The sequence below is a fragment of the Ictidomys tridecemlineatus genome, chromosome 15 (genome assembly GCF_052094955.1).
Source record: "Ictidomys tridecemlineatus isolate mIctTri1 chromosome 15, mIctTri1.hap1, whole genome shotgun sequence".
Taxonomy (NCBI): domain Eukaryota; kingdom Metazoa; phylum Chordata; class Mammalia; order Rodentia; family Sciuridae; genus Ictidomys; species Ictidomys tridecemlineatus.
Genome location: NC_135491.1, coordinates 1639139 through 1654965, shown reverse-complemented (window position 1 = coordinate 1654965; position 15827 = coordinate 1639139). Strand labels below are relative to the sequence as shown.

General features: G+C 51.4%; 1 long non-coding RNA gene across 1 annotated transcript; it reads right to left on the bottom strand.

Moving 5' to 3' along the window:
- Positions 1-5897: 5897 nt before the first annotated feature.
- LOC120888145 (uncharacterized) lies at positions 5898-10313 on the bottom strand. Its single transcript, XR_005731631.2, has 2 exons — positions 6855-10313; positions 5898-6166 (listed from the first exon to the last, which is right to left on the bottom strand). It is a non-coding gene; the product is annotated as an uncharacterized LOC120888145 (long non-coding RNA).
- Between the last annotated feature and the right edge of the window lie 5514 nt (positions 10314-15827).

Sequence of the window (15827 nt, the reverse complement as noted above, 5' to 3'; positions counted from 1 at the left end):
TGTGCCTACTGGGCCACGGTCTGGTCTGTGTGGCTCGTGGGCTTGTGCAGGTCTTGGCTGGATGTCTGAGCAGTTGGTCCCTTCTGAGCAAGTGTACCCTTGCCCTTTGGTTCTGACCCCAGTCCATCTGTCCCCTCCTGCTGCAAGAGGAGTTTAGAGCTGAGCCCGGGCTGGGGTCTCTAAGCATCTCCCTCATCAGAGCTCATAGTGCCACTAGGGAGGGTCCTCAACTGATCTGTTCAGCACTAAGTCTTTGCTTGGCCCCCTGGACAACTGGAAGGACTTCCTATTGTCACCAGAGATTGGTGACACAGGGCCGACTCTGGTCACCACTTCCTGTGCTGCTTCTTACTCAAAAGAGGGGGGCAACATCTTCAGCTCTTTCATTTCCTGTCACTTGGCATCTACTCGCCCCTGGCAGATGGAGATATTCACTATTGTGCTGCTTGGCATCACCAGCCAGGCTACTGGGCCTCTCCGCCACCATGACGGAGTCAGCGCCCTGCTCTCACGTCTCTCCACCTGACTCAGCCTGTGATGGCAACGTCCACAGTGACATTCTAACTCTGGCCCCAAATGGGCCCTCAAAGGCCACTCCATTCTGACTCACCTCGACTTCCCAATGACAGGTTCTCAGGAGAGTCAGCTCTAAATTCTCTCCCTGGCTGCAGATTCCTATCCTTCATTTATTCACCTCTTTTTTGGCACTGGGGGTAGAACCAAGAGGTACTATACTACTGAACTATATCCCTACCCCTATTTTTTTGGGGGGATACCAGGGATTGAACTCAGGCACTTGAACACTGAGCCACATCCCCAGTCCTATTTTGTATTTTATTTAGAGACAGGTTCTCACCAAGTTGCTTAGTGCTACACCATTGCTGAGGCTGGCTTTGAACCTGTGATCCTCCTGTCTCAGTCTCCTGAGCCACTGGGATTATAAGCATGCACCACTGTGCCCAGCTCCGCAGCCCTTTTTTTTTTTAATTTTAAATCTTGAGATAGGGTCTCACTAAATTGCCCAGGCTGGCCTCCACCTTGCAATCCTCCTGCTTCAGTCTCCCAAGCTGCAGAGGTTACAGTGTGCATCATTGGGCCTGGCCTCTTAAACACCTTAGTCTTCCTGAAACCATTATTTTCAACTTCATCAGCAATTTGCCCTCGGAAAATCTAAGAATTTGTTTCCTCTGGTGTTATGAGTGAAAGGAAAGTGGCGCAGGCTGATCCCACACACCTGGGACAGGAAGCCAGTTATTGTCAGGAGCCTGACAAGCTGCTCTGCACCAAGAGAGGGACAGCAGAGCAGCAGGAGAGCGCAGCCACTCCCCTGGAATGTGGCCTTTTACAGGCTGCAGTGCTGGCCCTGCCCAGGGGAGGGCTGTCCTGACTGGCCTAGTGAGCATCCCTGGTCTTGTTTCCTGGGGACAGAGACAGGCAGCCTTCCTGTCTCCCAGAGGGCAGCAGGGAAACCAGCAGGTCCCTTTATCTTCTCAAGGAGAGAACAGGGAACCAGTGTGTCCCCATCTCAGGGGCAGTACTTTGTCTCCTATCTCTCAGTGAGACCGGGAGAGACCAGCGTGTGTCCAGGTTGCAGGCGGGTAGGTCTTATCTGGAGCCACTTTGTCATAAAGTGGGTGGGGAAGGAAGATGGCTGCAGCTGTGCTAGCACTCCTCCCTTCTTGTTTTGATATTGGGGTCTAGGCTGGCTTATGGGGGGAGCTCTCTTCTTCTGGGGGCTACTTCCTGCCAGCATAGGAGAGGTGACAGGGATGGAGGCAGGACCTAAAGGAAGGTTTTGCTGTCAGGTGAGTAATTCTTCCAAAGCATCTTAGGACCGCTTGGTTGGTGAAGGTGCTGGTTCTTTCCATGATGGTTTCCTGTAAGAATCTGAAAACACACGGTAACACCAAGGCCAGGCGGAGAATGGCATGAGGGGTCCCAGAGGGGTGAGACCCAAGCAAGGGCAGGGTTCCACAGGCTGGTGGGAGGGGTCGGGAGGGAATTGCCAGAGAACCTGAGTTTAGGCTTAGCTGTTGGATTCTGTGAAGTTGGTATGTTTTGTTTTATCTTTCCTGAAAAACTAAGTCCTGAAAAAACTGGAAGAGGAGAGCGGGATTGACAGGCCTTGGAAGACCTGGGTCAGCGGCCAGCTCTGTCCATGAGAGGAAATTGATGTCACGAGAAGGGGAGAGGGAGTCAGTCCTCTGGACGATGTGGTCTTTGGGTGGTTCTGGTACTGGGCGAAGTCGGAGGCTTGTGTCCGTCTGAGCTGTAGGTGAGGGGTCCTGCTGGGGGTGCAGTGAAGAGAGGGGGAGGAGGTTTTGAAGGTTAGAGTGGGGGTCTCATCAGTGAGATCTGAAGGGAAAGAGTGCTGCTCTAAAGTATCCTGTTGATCCAGAAATGAGAGTATTCCAGTCTTGATAGTGGGAACAAGAGGGTAGGAAATGAGGGGTTCTGATCCATTGTAATGGCCTTGTGGGACGGGGTTGGCTGAAACCCAAGTAAGTGGCTATGGGAAGAGAGAGCTGACCTCAGAGGGGGAGACACGACGTCCACGTGAGGCCAAGACGTTTAGTAACTTGGCCGTGTGGGCTTTACTGTGGTCTAGGGAGGGACTGCAGAGAAGAAGGCCATGCAGGTATTGCAAGAGGAGTGACGGTGACAAGGATAGGTGGGAGGTCTTGGGCCAAAGCTTGTCTGAAAAGGTGGGAGCCATCTCCAAAGCCCCGAGGAAGGACTGTCCATGCAAGTTGAGTGGACTCCTGGGTGTCTGGGTCAGTCCAGGTTAAAACAGAACAGTCTTGAGCATCTTGGTGTAAGGGAATGGAGAAGGAGACCCTCAAGGTCTAGGACAGAAACGTGTGCTTGTGGCAGCAGGACGGAGGACCAGCCAGAGTGAGAACTTGAACAAGGGGTGCACGAGACGACTGCTGTGTCCATCAGGCAGAGTATGGACCAGACGGAAGGCCTGAGGGCTCGTTTTTGCTTGTTTGTTTTGGTGGTGAGAGTGTGTGAGTTATAAGGAAGTCTGCAGAAGGCAATAGGTCTTCGGCTAGGAGGTGAGAAATGATGGGTCTGAGTCCCCTACGGCTGTTTAGGGGCAGTGAGTATGGGGATTGGGATGGAAAGAGATGAGTTTTTGAGTGTGATGTGAATGGGATCTTGATGTCTGGCTCCACGCCTCGGGATTGACCAAGGACGGGGACAAGGGTATTGATGAGAGGGTGGTTGCGGGTGCTAGAAGGAGGAGGAGTGGGAGTGGGGATGAGTCTGGGAGAGAGCCCCACATGGGAAGATTAAAGGAAATGGATGAGCCAGATTTGCTAAAGAGATCTCTACCTAGCAAGGGGAGAGAATGGGAGGAAGGGTCTCATGAATGGAGCATGTAAGAGGGGGGTTCTTAGTGGTGGTGTGTTTGCCTTCCACCCTGACAATGGAGGTCATGGAGGTAGAGTTGGGTCCCCCAAAGTGGACAAGTACTGAGAATGTAGCCCTGGTGTCCAAAAGGAAAGAGATGGGCGTACCTGCTCCTACAGTGTCACCCTGGTTCCCGAGCTGTGATGGTGGCTGTCCAGTGCTGGGATCCTAGGCCTGTCAGTCCCCGGAGCTAGTCCCAGAAAGCCTGCCTGTGGGGTGGTGGGGCTGTGTGACCTCTGGCCTCTCTGGGCAAGAGGGCAATCAACAGCCCCGTGGCCTGCCTGATGGCATTTAGGACAGGGACCAGGAGGTTGGTGAGGATTAGGGCAGAGTCTGACTCAATGACATGACTGACCACACCTGTAGCATGTTCCGGGGGTAGTCCTGTAGCAGCAGATTGTCGAGGTTCTTTGGCTAGCGTTTGATATTTAGTCTTGAGGGCCTCTCCATCTCTGCCCTTGTACACGTTGAAGGCCACCTCAAGCACTTGAGCCTGTGGGGTGAGGGGACCTCGCTCCAACCTTTTAAATTTAATGTCTTGGAAACTTTGGGAGAAGAAGATGTGTGGGAGAAGGACCTGAGCCAGGCGGTTTAGACAGGAAGAGGGGTTTATTCTGAGTGACTTCTTGGAGTTTATTATGATTGATGGCTTTATGAGCTGCCCCTTTTAAACCTGTCAGTAGGCAGGTGATGAATTGGTCCCTTCTTGTCTGGCCCCAGGGGCACTGTGATCCCAATGGGATCTCTGTCAGGACTGACTCTGTGCCAATAGGGTGATGGGGTGGTGTGTGACTCTGTCAGCATAGCTGCAGGCTGGTTCCCAGACTCATCCCGCTCCTCTGGGAGGACCAAGTGCATCTCATGAAAGGGGAGGCTGGTATTGTGTATGGTAACTCCTGGGTATAGGGGGCAGGGTTGCAGGTAAAGGACCCTAGGCGATCCTCAATTTAGGAGAGATCACCAAGAGAGAAGGGCACATGAATTCTGACCACCCCCGCAGACCCAGTGACTTCTCAGAGGGAGTTAAGGGGCGGGCCCTCGAGGGGCTGTGTGAGATCAGATGCCAGGAAGGCTGACAGGTGGGAGGGCTGACAGGTGGGAGGGCTGACAGGTGGGAGGGCTGACAGGCAGAGCAAGTTGAATGGAAAATTTGTACATACAAATTTCTTAGCTTGGGTAGTGAAGGCTGTAGGGCTGGGGTGGATGGAGGCCACCACAGCTGGCTCAGAGGCTTCCTCCTCGCACTGGCACGATCCCAGTGATCAGAAGTTCAGGCTGTAGACACTGAGGGGCCTCAAACCTGGTGGAAACTTTTCATTATCTTGCTTTTAGTGGAGACCAGAAATAAAGCAATGTTAAACTCTCCATTGAGCAATAATCTATGGAAATCACATTTATAATGTTTATCACATTTATATTAATTATAATATAATATAATTATAAATATAATTATATTATATTATAATTAAAATATAATTATAATATAATTATAAATATAATTATATTATATTATAATTAAAATATAATTATAATATAATATAATAATAATATTTATATTAAATTTGAATTACCCATTTTTAGTTTAGGCTACCCATGAAAAGCAAATTTAGTTAACATTTTTAAGTCATCCTTTTTTGTTGAAGGAAAATCTTTGAAGAAGTGATGGACATTAAAAGTAATGGACAGGGCTGGGGATGTGGCTCAAGCGGTAGCGCGCTCCCCTGGCATGCGTGCGGCCCAGGTTCGATCCTCAGCACCACATACAAACAAAGATGTTGTATCCGCCTAAAACTAAAAAATAAATATTAAAATTCTCTCTCTCTCTCTCTCTCACTCTCTCTCTTTCTCTCATTAAAAAAAAGTAATGGACATTATATTTAAAATATTTAACATAAAATGAGATTTTCCATTGTTTGATCATCTGGAAAGAAAATATGAGTTAGTGATTTTGAAGATATCATTACCTTTGTTTATCCAATTTATTTTTTTTATTTTTTTATTTTTTTTTAAAGAGAGAGTGAGAGAGGAGAGAGTGAGAGAATTTTTAATATTTATTTTTTTTTTAGTTCTCGGCAGACACAACATCTTTGTTGGTATGTGGTGCTGAGGATTGAACCCGGGCCGCACGCATGCCAGGCAAGCACGCTACCGCTTGAGCCACATCCCCAGCCCCTTTGTTTATCCAATTTAAACTGAACTTTAAATTACATGAATCAAAAATATTTGGATTCAGTTTTGAATTTTAGTTTAAGAGCATTTTATATGTTAGTTTTGATACACACACATACAGAAAAGACAAGAGAGTAGACGGAACAAATGAGTAAAGGCCTTATAACTTTTAAACTTATTAGATTAAGAGCCAACTTTTCTAAATTGGCCTCTGAGCAAAGCAGAGCATCAATGATTATGATTTATGCGTGCAGGATCAAGATTACGAGCTCAAAAATACAGAAATAAAAAAGTAAGAGTCCTAGGAAAAATGATATGGCCATAATTATTTAATTAAGCAATATGAGAAAATGAGAAAGGAGAGAGAGATTGTGAGAGGGAGGGAGGGAGGGAGAGAGAGAGAGAGAGAGAGGGAGGGAGGGAGGAAGTTTTGAAGTCATTCTTCTGTGTTGTAGCCAAAGGAAGTTAAATGACACTTTTTCTTTTTCTTTTCTTTTTAATCTCAGCCTCTCATCAAGCCTGCTGGGTCTGTCCTTTGTATTTCAATGTTAGCTTCAGTGTGTCCTTGGCCAGGGAGATGCTGCCAATAGAAGAAGGGAGGAGGTTCTGGGTCCCTTGATTGTCTACAAGCAGGGTCCCCGGAAGAATCCAGAGCTTTAATGGCAAGTGGAGGCTGGGTGGGGGGCGAGAGGAGCAAGGGAAGGAGAAAGCCTGCAGGCCAGGGACTTCCTCCCATTTTCCTGAGCAGTCGCAGAAGTTATAAAGATCACATAAGATACTGGGATCAAGGTGCCATTGGTGGCCACTGAGATGCACTGTCCAAGTCATGGGAGGGCCATGACTGGGTGGAAAGTTGAATTAGTCGACGGGCGGGCATTTAAATCTGGAGCCACACGTATCGAGCGGGAGAGGTGAGTCAGATGGGATTCTGGACGGGGAGTTCCGGGGCAAGTTGGAGTGCTCCAGTGGCTAGAGGCAGGCGTCCGGCTCTAGGCCAAACCAGAGTGGGAGAGGGGACAGCAGTGAAAAGGGGTCTCGCCACACAATTCACTGGCCCTAGGGCTTAAGCCTTTCTGGGACTGCTACTTCCCTGGTCCCAACTCTGCCTGTAGAGACTCTCCTTTCGGGAGCTCTGCTGAGGAGCTGAGAACCAAGTGAGCTTCCAAGGGGCGGGGGATGGGAAGGGGGAGCATCTTGGTGCTGGGCCAGGCTCAGGGCTCAGTGCTCCGGGAGTAGACTTGTGGGGAGGGGAGGGGGGACTCACTTACCCAATGAGGCCCGTGTGGGGTTGAGGAGGAAGAGCCTGGGTGAATGGAGGAAGGCTTTGGTGATGGTCCTGGGCCCTCAGGCCAGGGTCCCAAAGCAGCTCCAGTCCCCGGAGGGGAGAGCAAAGCTGATGGGAGACCGCGATCTGAGTCACCGCACCCATGAAAGGAAAGTGGCGCAGGCTGATCCCACACACCTGGGACAGGAAGCCCGTTATTGTCGGAGCCTGACAAGCTGCTCTGCACCAAGAGAGGGACAGCAGAGCAGCAGGAGAGCGCAGCCACTCCCCTGGAATGTGGCCTTTTACAGGCTGCAGTGCTGGCCCTGCCCAGGGGAGGGCTGTCCTGACTGGCCTAGTGAGCATTCCTGGTCTTGTTTCCTGGGGACAGACAGGCAGCCTTCCTGTCTCTCAGAGGGCAGCAGGAAAACCAGAAGGTCCCTTTATCTTCTCAAGGAGAGAACAGGGAACCAGTGTGTCCCCATCTCAGGGGCAGTACTTTGTCTCCTATCTCTCAGTGAGACCGGGAGAGACCAGCATGTGTCCAGGCTGCAGTCTTATCTGGAGCCACTTTGTCATAAAGTGGGTGGGGAAGGAAGATGGCTGCAGCTGTGCTAACACTGGGGCAGACCACTCCGAACACTCTGAATTGGAGAGTCTTTATTAGCCAGCCAGCAACTGCTCCCCATAGAACCCAAAATTGTCTCTGCAGCCCTGAGCCTGAGCCTTCCAAGGTAGTTAAAGGCAAAAACCACCTCTGGGTTGATGTAGCTGCATGCAAGCAGGTAACGAAGCTGGACTGAACAGTTAGCGAGACAACACAATGCCCATAACCATATTTTCATTCTGGGAATTTCCATGTTCATAAGCAGAAGGGAACTGGATCAAAATGACCCCAGTTGAATACAAGTTAAAGAATGATTACTAACATCTAGACAATCATCCTCTAAAAAGGTACATTGTCCAAGAAAAATGGGAACCAAAGAGAACAATTTTACATTGTATAAGAATTGCCCTTTTGTGTAGCCAAACCTGCTATCCTAAGACTACTAATAGGTACCGGGCAGGGGTGTTCCCATGGGAGAAGGATTTCTTTCTTTCTTTTTTTTTTTTTTTAAAGAGAGAGTGAGAGAGAGAGAGAGAGAGAGAGAGAGAGAGAGAGAGAGAGAGAGAGAGAGAGAGAGACAGAGAGAGAATTTTTAATATTTATTTTTTAGTTCTTGGCAGACACAACATCTTTGTTGGTATGTGGTGCTGAGGATCGAACCCGGGCCGCACGCATGCCAGGCGAGCGCGATACCACTTGAGCCACATCCCCAGCCCGAGAAGGATTTCTTATGTGACGTGGAGTCTCGGGGTAAAATGGAGTCTGTCTGGTCATTGCCCATAGCCTGCCCATAACACTGGTTCAAGAACCCCTCAGGGCTTTCCCCCACATTGACAGAGCTCTCTCAGCAATGTTCCCCAAAACTCGACTTTCTGGAATAAAATGGGAATCTTCCTGTCATGCTAGTGGGACTGAAGACTGGTACATGTCATCCATCTATTTCTTGATCCATCTAATACTACCTATCAATCATCTGCCATCTGTCTGCCTATCATCCATCTAACTTCCATATAAATCATCTTTCAATCATCTTTCCACCTGCCAATCACCTCCTTTTCCAGGTCTATCCACCTCATATTCTGTATTCTTTCTCAGTATTCCCAGGTGGAAGAGAGCAGATGGAAAACCTAGTGCCTCCTGCCTCTGATCTCATTTCCCTTCTTTTAATTCACATCATAATTTCATCCTCCAGGCACTGACTTAAAACGTGTTGTTATTTGGGGACAGACTGACTCCACCTCCTCCATCTTCTCCAGTACTGGGCGGATAGTGAGTGGAGGGACCCTCAGTCCTTTGGCTGTGGATGGATGGGTGTTCTCAGCCAAGTAGATCGTGGGGCAGGCAAGAGGAGGGAGTGTAGAAAAAAGATTCTTAGCCACGATTTCAGAGGGATGAAGATTTGCACCCACAGAACCAAAGCGCCCAACTGGAGGGCGCAGGAACACTTGACACACGGACCCCCAGGTCCCCGCCCACCCACCCCCACGCCCCACAATCCAAGGAGAGCTCCTGGCAGAGCCTCCTGCCTGCTGGCTAAAGCCAGCTCCCTGTGGCTTGCAGTCTTCAACTGGGCGACAGACAGCTGAGGACGGATTTCCAAGCAGGAGAGCGCAAGCCAAGCCCAAGGTAACTTTACTGCTAAGCACTGAAGGTGCAGAATTGAAAAGAAACCAGAGCGTCCCTGCCCTGTGAGCTTACCCTGGGAGACAGTCAAATCGGAAGCCCTGAAGCTGGTGCGCAGGAGACAGCCCAGCAGCGAGTGCGCTGGGGACAGGGGCGCGCCCGGACCCAGGACCCGGTGCGGTGGGGCGCGGGAGGCGGGAGCAGGGCGGCGGCGCCTTGCAACTCACCCTGCTTAACCGAGGGCACGGAGGAGCGCTGACCGCCGCCACCCAGTCGCCCAGTCGGCACAGGGTCCCTCCAGAGGCCACTTGCTCAGTCTCCACCTGTGTGTGGCTCCTCCTCCTGGTTTCAGGGAGACAGGGCAACAAGGCCCAGGGCTGTGGGCTTCTGGAGACAAGCAGAGACCTAGAGAGAGGAGCGAGATGGAGAGAGACAGGGAGAAAGAAGAGATGGGGAGAGAGGGAGAGAGAGAGAGAGAGAAGAGAGAGGTGGAGGGAAACAGGGAGAAAGAAGAAATGGAGAGAGAGAGAGAGAGAGAGAGAGAGAGAGAGAGAGCAAGCGAGCGCAGGAAAGGGGGGGGGGGAGAGAGAGAGAGGAGAGGTGGAGAGAGAGCGCCCAGGGGAGAGAGATGTGGAGACTCTGGAGGCCAGAGAGGAGGAGGCTGGCCAGAATCCCCAGAAGAGCCAGGAGGCACACCTCACCTCCGTCTCCCCTCAGGTCCTGGGGAGTTGTAAAGGGACGAGCTCTGCTGAGGAGACATCTAGGGACAGCAGCTGGACCAAGCGATTGGAATTAAGTCGTCAGCGATGGGTGAATCACCTTCCTATTGACACAGAACGCGTGGCCCCTGCCCCAGGACCCACCCAAGCAGAATCCGCCAACAAGGACAGGGTTTGAGGGAAAGGAAGGTTGTGCTGATTCAGCAGCCAGGGAAAGGCAGGGGCCTAGGGTCCCAAACACTGTCCGCCTCTGGGGGCAGGAAAGGAAAGTGCAGGGACCGGGCTCCCAGGGTCCTTAGGACCAGCAGCTCAGCTCAGGCCCAGGCTGGGGACTCAGCGACCTGTATCCTTGCGGTCACTGAAGGAAGTGACCCAGGACTGGGCTGTTGACCTGGTTCCCTGCTGCTAGGGAGGGAGCAAGGCAGGAGGGAGGGAAAAGTCACAAAGAGAACAAGAGGCAGACCTTGCACACAGGTAAGTGTACCCCGAGCCTAAAGGGCCCGCTAGGCCCGGCCCCACGCAGGCACAGAGAGCCCCGGACACACCCGACACGCCGTGACCTCCGTGGACTGTCCACCAACGTGAACAAATGTCGGTGACACGGATTGATGGGCACCCTGAAAAATGCCCTGCCTCTGCCCCTTAGTAGTGCCAAGGTCGAGGGGGCAAAGGAGATGGAGGAGTCTGAGGGGCGGACCCACTGGCAGGCTCCCAGGCTGGACATTAGTGCCACGTCGGTGTCACTTGGGTGTTTTGACAATTGTGCTGGGGCTACACCACAGAGCATCCCTGTTTTGGGGGAAGGCGTTGAAAACTGAGGGGTGAAGGGCAGGGTGTTTGCAGCTTGCTCTAGACAGCTCACACACATGGGGACGGCGCAGATGTGCCAGGCTGCACCCGGAGCAGGGCCCTGGGATTCTTTGGACAAAGTGTCTGTAAGTAGGAGATTATTTTAAAATAAAAACTTCAAAAAAGAACAAGAAAGTTTTTCTCCTTTATCTCCGAAGCCCCCCGAGAAGTATTTTCTCTTCTCTGGAATAAATATGAGTGTGGGTGGGGACCCAGAGCTTACCCACTGGGGGAGCAGGGAGGGGGAAGAGGGGAGGAGAGGCAGGAGGGCCCCTGGCAATAAAGGTATTGTGTCCAAATATAACTTATATATATATTTTAAAATATGTATTGAAAGATTCCATTTAAAATACATTGACAGGGCTGGGAATGTGGCTCAAGCGGTAGCACGATCGCCTAGCATGTGTGCATCCCAGGTTCAATCTTCACCACCTCATACAAACAAAGATGTTGTGTCCGCCAAAAACTAAAAAATAAATATTAAAAATTCTCAAAGAAAAAAATAAAAAAATACATTGACAACTGGGGCTGGATTGTGGCTCCGTGGCAGAGCACTTGCCTAGCACCTGTAAGTCCCTGGGTTCAATCCTTAGTACCACATAAAAATAAATAAATTAAATAAAGGCATTTGGTCCATCTACAGCTACATAAATAAATAGATAATAAAGAAGAACACCAGCTGGGGATGTGGCTTAAGCGGTAACGCGCTCCTCTGGCATGCGTGCCGTCCGGGTTTGATCCTCAGCACTACATACCAACAAAGATGTGTCCCCCAAATACTAAAAAATAAATATTAAAAATTCTCTCTCTCTCTCTCTCTCTCTCTCTCTCTCTCTCTCTCTCTCTCTCTCTCTCTCACTGTCTCTCACTCTCTCTTAAAAAAAATAAAATAAAATAAAGAAATTCTATTCCCATGGGAACACCCCCCCCCCACCCCGTACCTATCAGTAGTCTTAGGATAGCAGGTTTGGCTACACAAAAGGGCAATTCCCCTGCTGCTGGAGAAAACCAGCCTCTTCAGAAAAAGGAAGTTGTGACTCTGAGTTGCTGGGATGACAGAGGAGGATACCACCACACCCACGGTTATGGCTATTCATTCATTCTTTCAGCAAATATTTATGGGACCTGTAACACAGGAGGGCTACTGTGCAAACAGTGATTAAAAAAAGTTACAAACAAAAAGAATAATAACTCTGTTACTAGAGATACAATTGCAACAAAAAAAGGGGGGGTTAATGGGATAGTCAGATGAAATTTGTTAAGCTGCTTCTAAAATTCACAAGAAATAAAAACATGCCCACGCACCAAACTAAACAAACAACTGGAAATAAAAGAAAGAACAGTGAGGAGAGAAGTGTGTAAAACTTCAGAGACTGAAACAACATTGAGCCTGGTGAAGGAGCACACCCCTGTGATCCCAACAGCTCGGAGGCTGAGGCAGGAGGATCCTTAGTTCAAGGCCAGCCTCAGCAACTTAGTGAGGCCCTGTCTCAATAATAATAATAATAATAATAATAATAATAATAATAATAATGATAATAATAATAATAATAATGGCTGGAGATGTGACTCAGTGGTCAAACACCCCTGAGTTCAATTCCTGGTATCAAAAATAAAACCAAATACAAACAGTAAAACAACACTTTGATCAAGGAGGGCCGCTGACCAGGGTGGAGGTCCAAATACACCAGCAGGGTCCTGTGCGCCCTGCAAGGTCGTGTTTCCAGCCCAGATGTCCACCAGCACCCGCTCCCTGATGGGAGGAACAAGGGAGACTGGGCCAGGACATGGGGCTACGGTGCCCAGGGAGGCTCTCTGGCTACCCGTCCACTTCTCTGAAACGCGGAAGGGCAGCTGATCCTCAGTGGCTGGAAGGGAGTGATGGCCAGGGCGAGGAGGGCTGTGGGTGGGCAGCACACGCCCAGGTCAACACACTGAGTGGTGAACCCTGGCAGAACTGTGGGGAGGGTATCCATTTTGGAGATGAAACCCAGGGGCTTCAGCACTGAGCCCAGCCCCAGCCCCTGTTTTTGGAGTCAGGGTCTCACTAAGTTGCTTAAGGCCTTGTAGGTTGCTGAGGCTGGGCTTGAACTTTCGATTCTCAGCCCTGGAGTCTGAGGATTACAGCCGCGTCCCAGCATGCCTGGCTAGAAAGAAATGTCTTCAAGAAGGTGCAGTTTTCGCCTTCAAGGACACAACCAGGAGAGTGAAACGGGGCGTGGTGAGGGAGAAGCTCCTGTAAGTGGTGCACAGGACCCGGGGTGGGTACCCAGTCTACAGAGACCCCTGAAACCCACAACCAATCCGCCAACCCGACCCAAAACAGGCAGCGGGTTTAAACAGACATCCCCCAAAGTCGACAGGGGTCGGCCACAGCCCTGGGCCACCGCTCACCACCCACCAGCTGGGGGACCATCTGGCCCCTTGCCACAAACCCCCAGGAGCAGCAGCAGGAGGAGACAGCAGGTCAGGGCAGCACTGCCCACAGGAGAACAGGGCCCAGGACCACGGAGAGCGGGCAGCTGGGAACGTGCGGCATGACCCACTGACCAGGCCTCCAGCCCGGGAAGGCAGTGTGCAGTGGGGCAGGGCCCCGGCGTTGGCAGGACCCAGAGCTCTCCAGGTCTGTGGCACAGGGTGACAAGGACAAAATGGTTAAGCTGGTGTGTTGTCACAGACTTTATCTCAACTAAAATTCCAAAAGAAAACTTCAAACCCCACCTCTGAAGGGGGGGTGACACATCTGGGGGCTTCCTCCCTGACTCCCCCTGTGCAGTACCCCAGCCCCTTCCCCCAGGGCAGCGGGCCTCATGCAACGCATGTCCCTCTGCCCCTTGATCCCTGCGTTCCCTCAGGCCAGCGTCCATCCTGCCATTGCCCCAGGTTCACAGGGTGTGAGCAGCACTGAGAGCGACCCCAGCAGCACCGCCTGTGAGTACAGCAGCTGCAGACACTCCACAGATGACTCGGGACTCCCACCAGGACAGCCCCAGGTGGGCACTGCCCTCAGGAGCTGTGAGGACATCAAGGCCCAGGTCACACCCAGTGAGAGATCAAGCCAGCTGTCCGCACTCTGGCCATCCAGCCTGGAAGCCATGCAGGTGACCTCTGATGTGGCCGTGCACAGAGTCCTGTGACGGAACCTGAGTCCCTGGTCCTGGGCAGGCCTCACCAATTTCCTTCTGGTTCTGGTCTCACAAATTTCAAGAATAAAATCCACAAACAGTAACAAAAAGAAGAGTGAAGAGAGTGGGGTTTAAGCGGGAGAAGACAGAACTGGGGGTGCAGGAGGAGCCTGCTGGTGTGACATGGTGGGGCCTCCTGGGAGACCAGGCCCTGTGGAGCGTCCCCACCCCTCAAACCCCAATTCTTGTGATTGGCAAGTGGCTCAGAGTAACAGGCTTGAAGGGGTAGGAAGAGGGAAGGGGACACGCTCCAGGGAGAGGAGAGGGACCAGGGCCCCTCCTGTGCTCCAGTTTCACTGCGGATCCCAGAGAAGTTTCCAGAGAGTCCTACCAGGGCCACCTCTTGACTTTTGACTGACATCAGACTTTCCAGTGCCCCCTGCCTTGACAGTCTAGGTCACCTGGGCCCGTGCTGACCAGTTCTAATGAATGCTTCACCAGAGACTCTTCTAGATTTGGGGGTTAGGAGGAATAAGCCTTATCTCCCCGAACTTCAGGATCTGGTCTGTGAACAGGGCCACAAAAGGCTCCCCTCAGGGTAACTGGGTTCCTCTCCTGCACATGACTTCAGGCCTGCATTTCCCCTGCAGATATCAGGTAGTTTACTGAGGACTGTGACGCACCCTGTCCATGTAAGCTGGCAGGCTGCAGGTGAACTGCTTCTTGGGAAATCAAGCCTGTGGGGGTCAGCAGAGTGGGCCTTGACCTCATGTTCCACCACTCGCATCTGTCTGGCCCTATCAGCAGGGACAGTAGGGGATGTGTGGCTGGCCTCCTCTGGTTGCCCAGCGTGCTCTGGATGCGGACGTCTGTCCTAGGTCCAGGGTCAGTCTTGGCTTATGCTTATGATCAGCAAGGACCCCTTTCTGTTCTCCACCTTTTCCCCATTTAATTTCCCGAGATTTTTCCTTTGCATGCAACACTGGGAATTGGCCCTTTGTCTGAAAATACCATGTAATAAAAGGTCACCTAGGGATCAGCCACATGGCCCCAGGCCCTTGGTGCTGCCCAACACTGTCACCGTCTCACCTGCATTTAGTCCACACTGTGCTAATTACTGTCCTGCCACCTCTGGCCTTGCCAAGGCCCGTCCTGGCTGCTGGTCGGCTGAGACCATCCCGTAGGTCCGCTTGGGTCCCGGACTGCCAAGCGGGACTGGACGAGGGGCAGCATGCTGACTGAGCAGCCCTGGGAAGGCCAAGGAGGTCAGTCTGAACTGGGTGGCTCACGGGTCAGGGAGGCAGGCAGTGGAGGTGGAGTGCAGGGGCGCAGGGGCAGGGGATAGCCCACCTGGGAGTCCTGGTGGGGGAGGCTCCCGTCAGGCCAGGGGAGAAGAGGTAGCCCTGTCTTCTTGGGTGCGTTACTTGACCAGACAAGCAAGCAGGGCTTCTAGCTAGGATCACCCTCACTCAACAAGTCGCCTGCAGCCCACTGCTTCTGGAGCCAAGAGGGCGACAGCCGACAAGGGCAGGTTCAGCCAGAAAAGGAAGCATCCCCTTGCCAAGCCCCCCATGTGGATTAGGTGAATTTTCATGTTACAGACCAGGCTTCAAGAGCCAAAAATGACCTTGACCAAAGCAACGTCTGTCTTACATCAGCTCCTGAAACGGTCCCTCTCCCTATCCTGAGGCACCAGGTCTCCCTTCAAGGAAGCTTTGACTTTGTGTAACATACACGAAATGTTGGATTTTTTCATGTGGGGTTTTTAGTTGTAGTTGAACACAATGCCCTTTTTTATTTATTTTTAGGTGGTGCTGAGGACCAAACTCAGGTCCCCGCATGTGCTAGGCGAATGCTCTACCGCTGAGCCCCAACCCCAGCCCAAATGTTTGAATATGTAACAACCACGGCCTTTTCCAACACAGACAAATAGTGAATGCATTGAGAGAAAATAAACATCTGAGTCAGAATCTTTTGCCGTTGATTGTGGATAATAAGTCTCTCTAAATGCCTGCCCCTGCTGTATGTCGGGTCTTTGGAACTGAGTGTTTAGT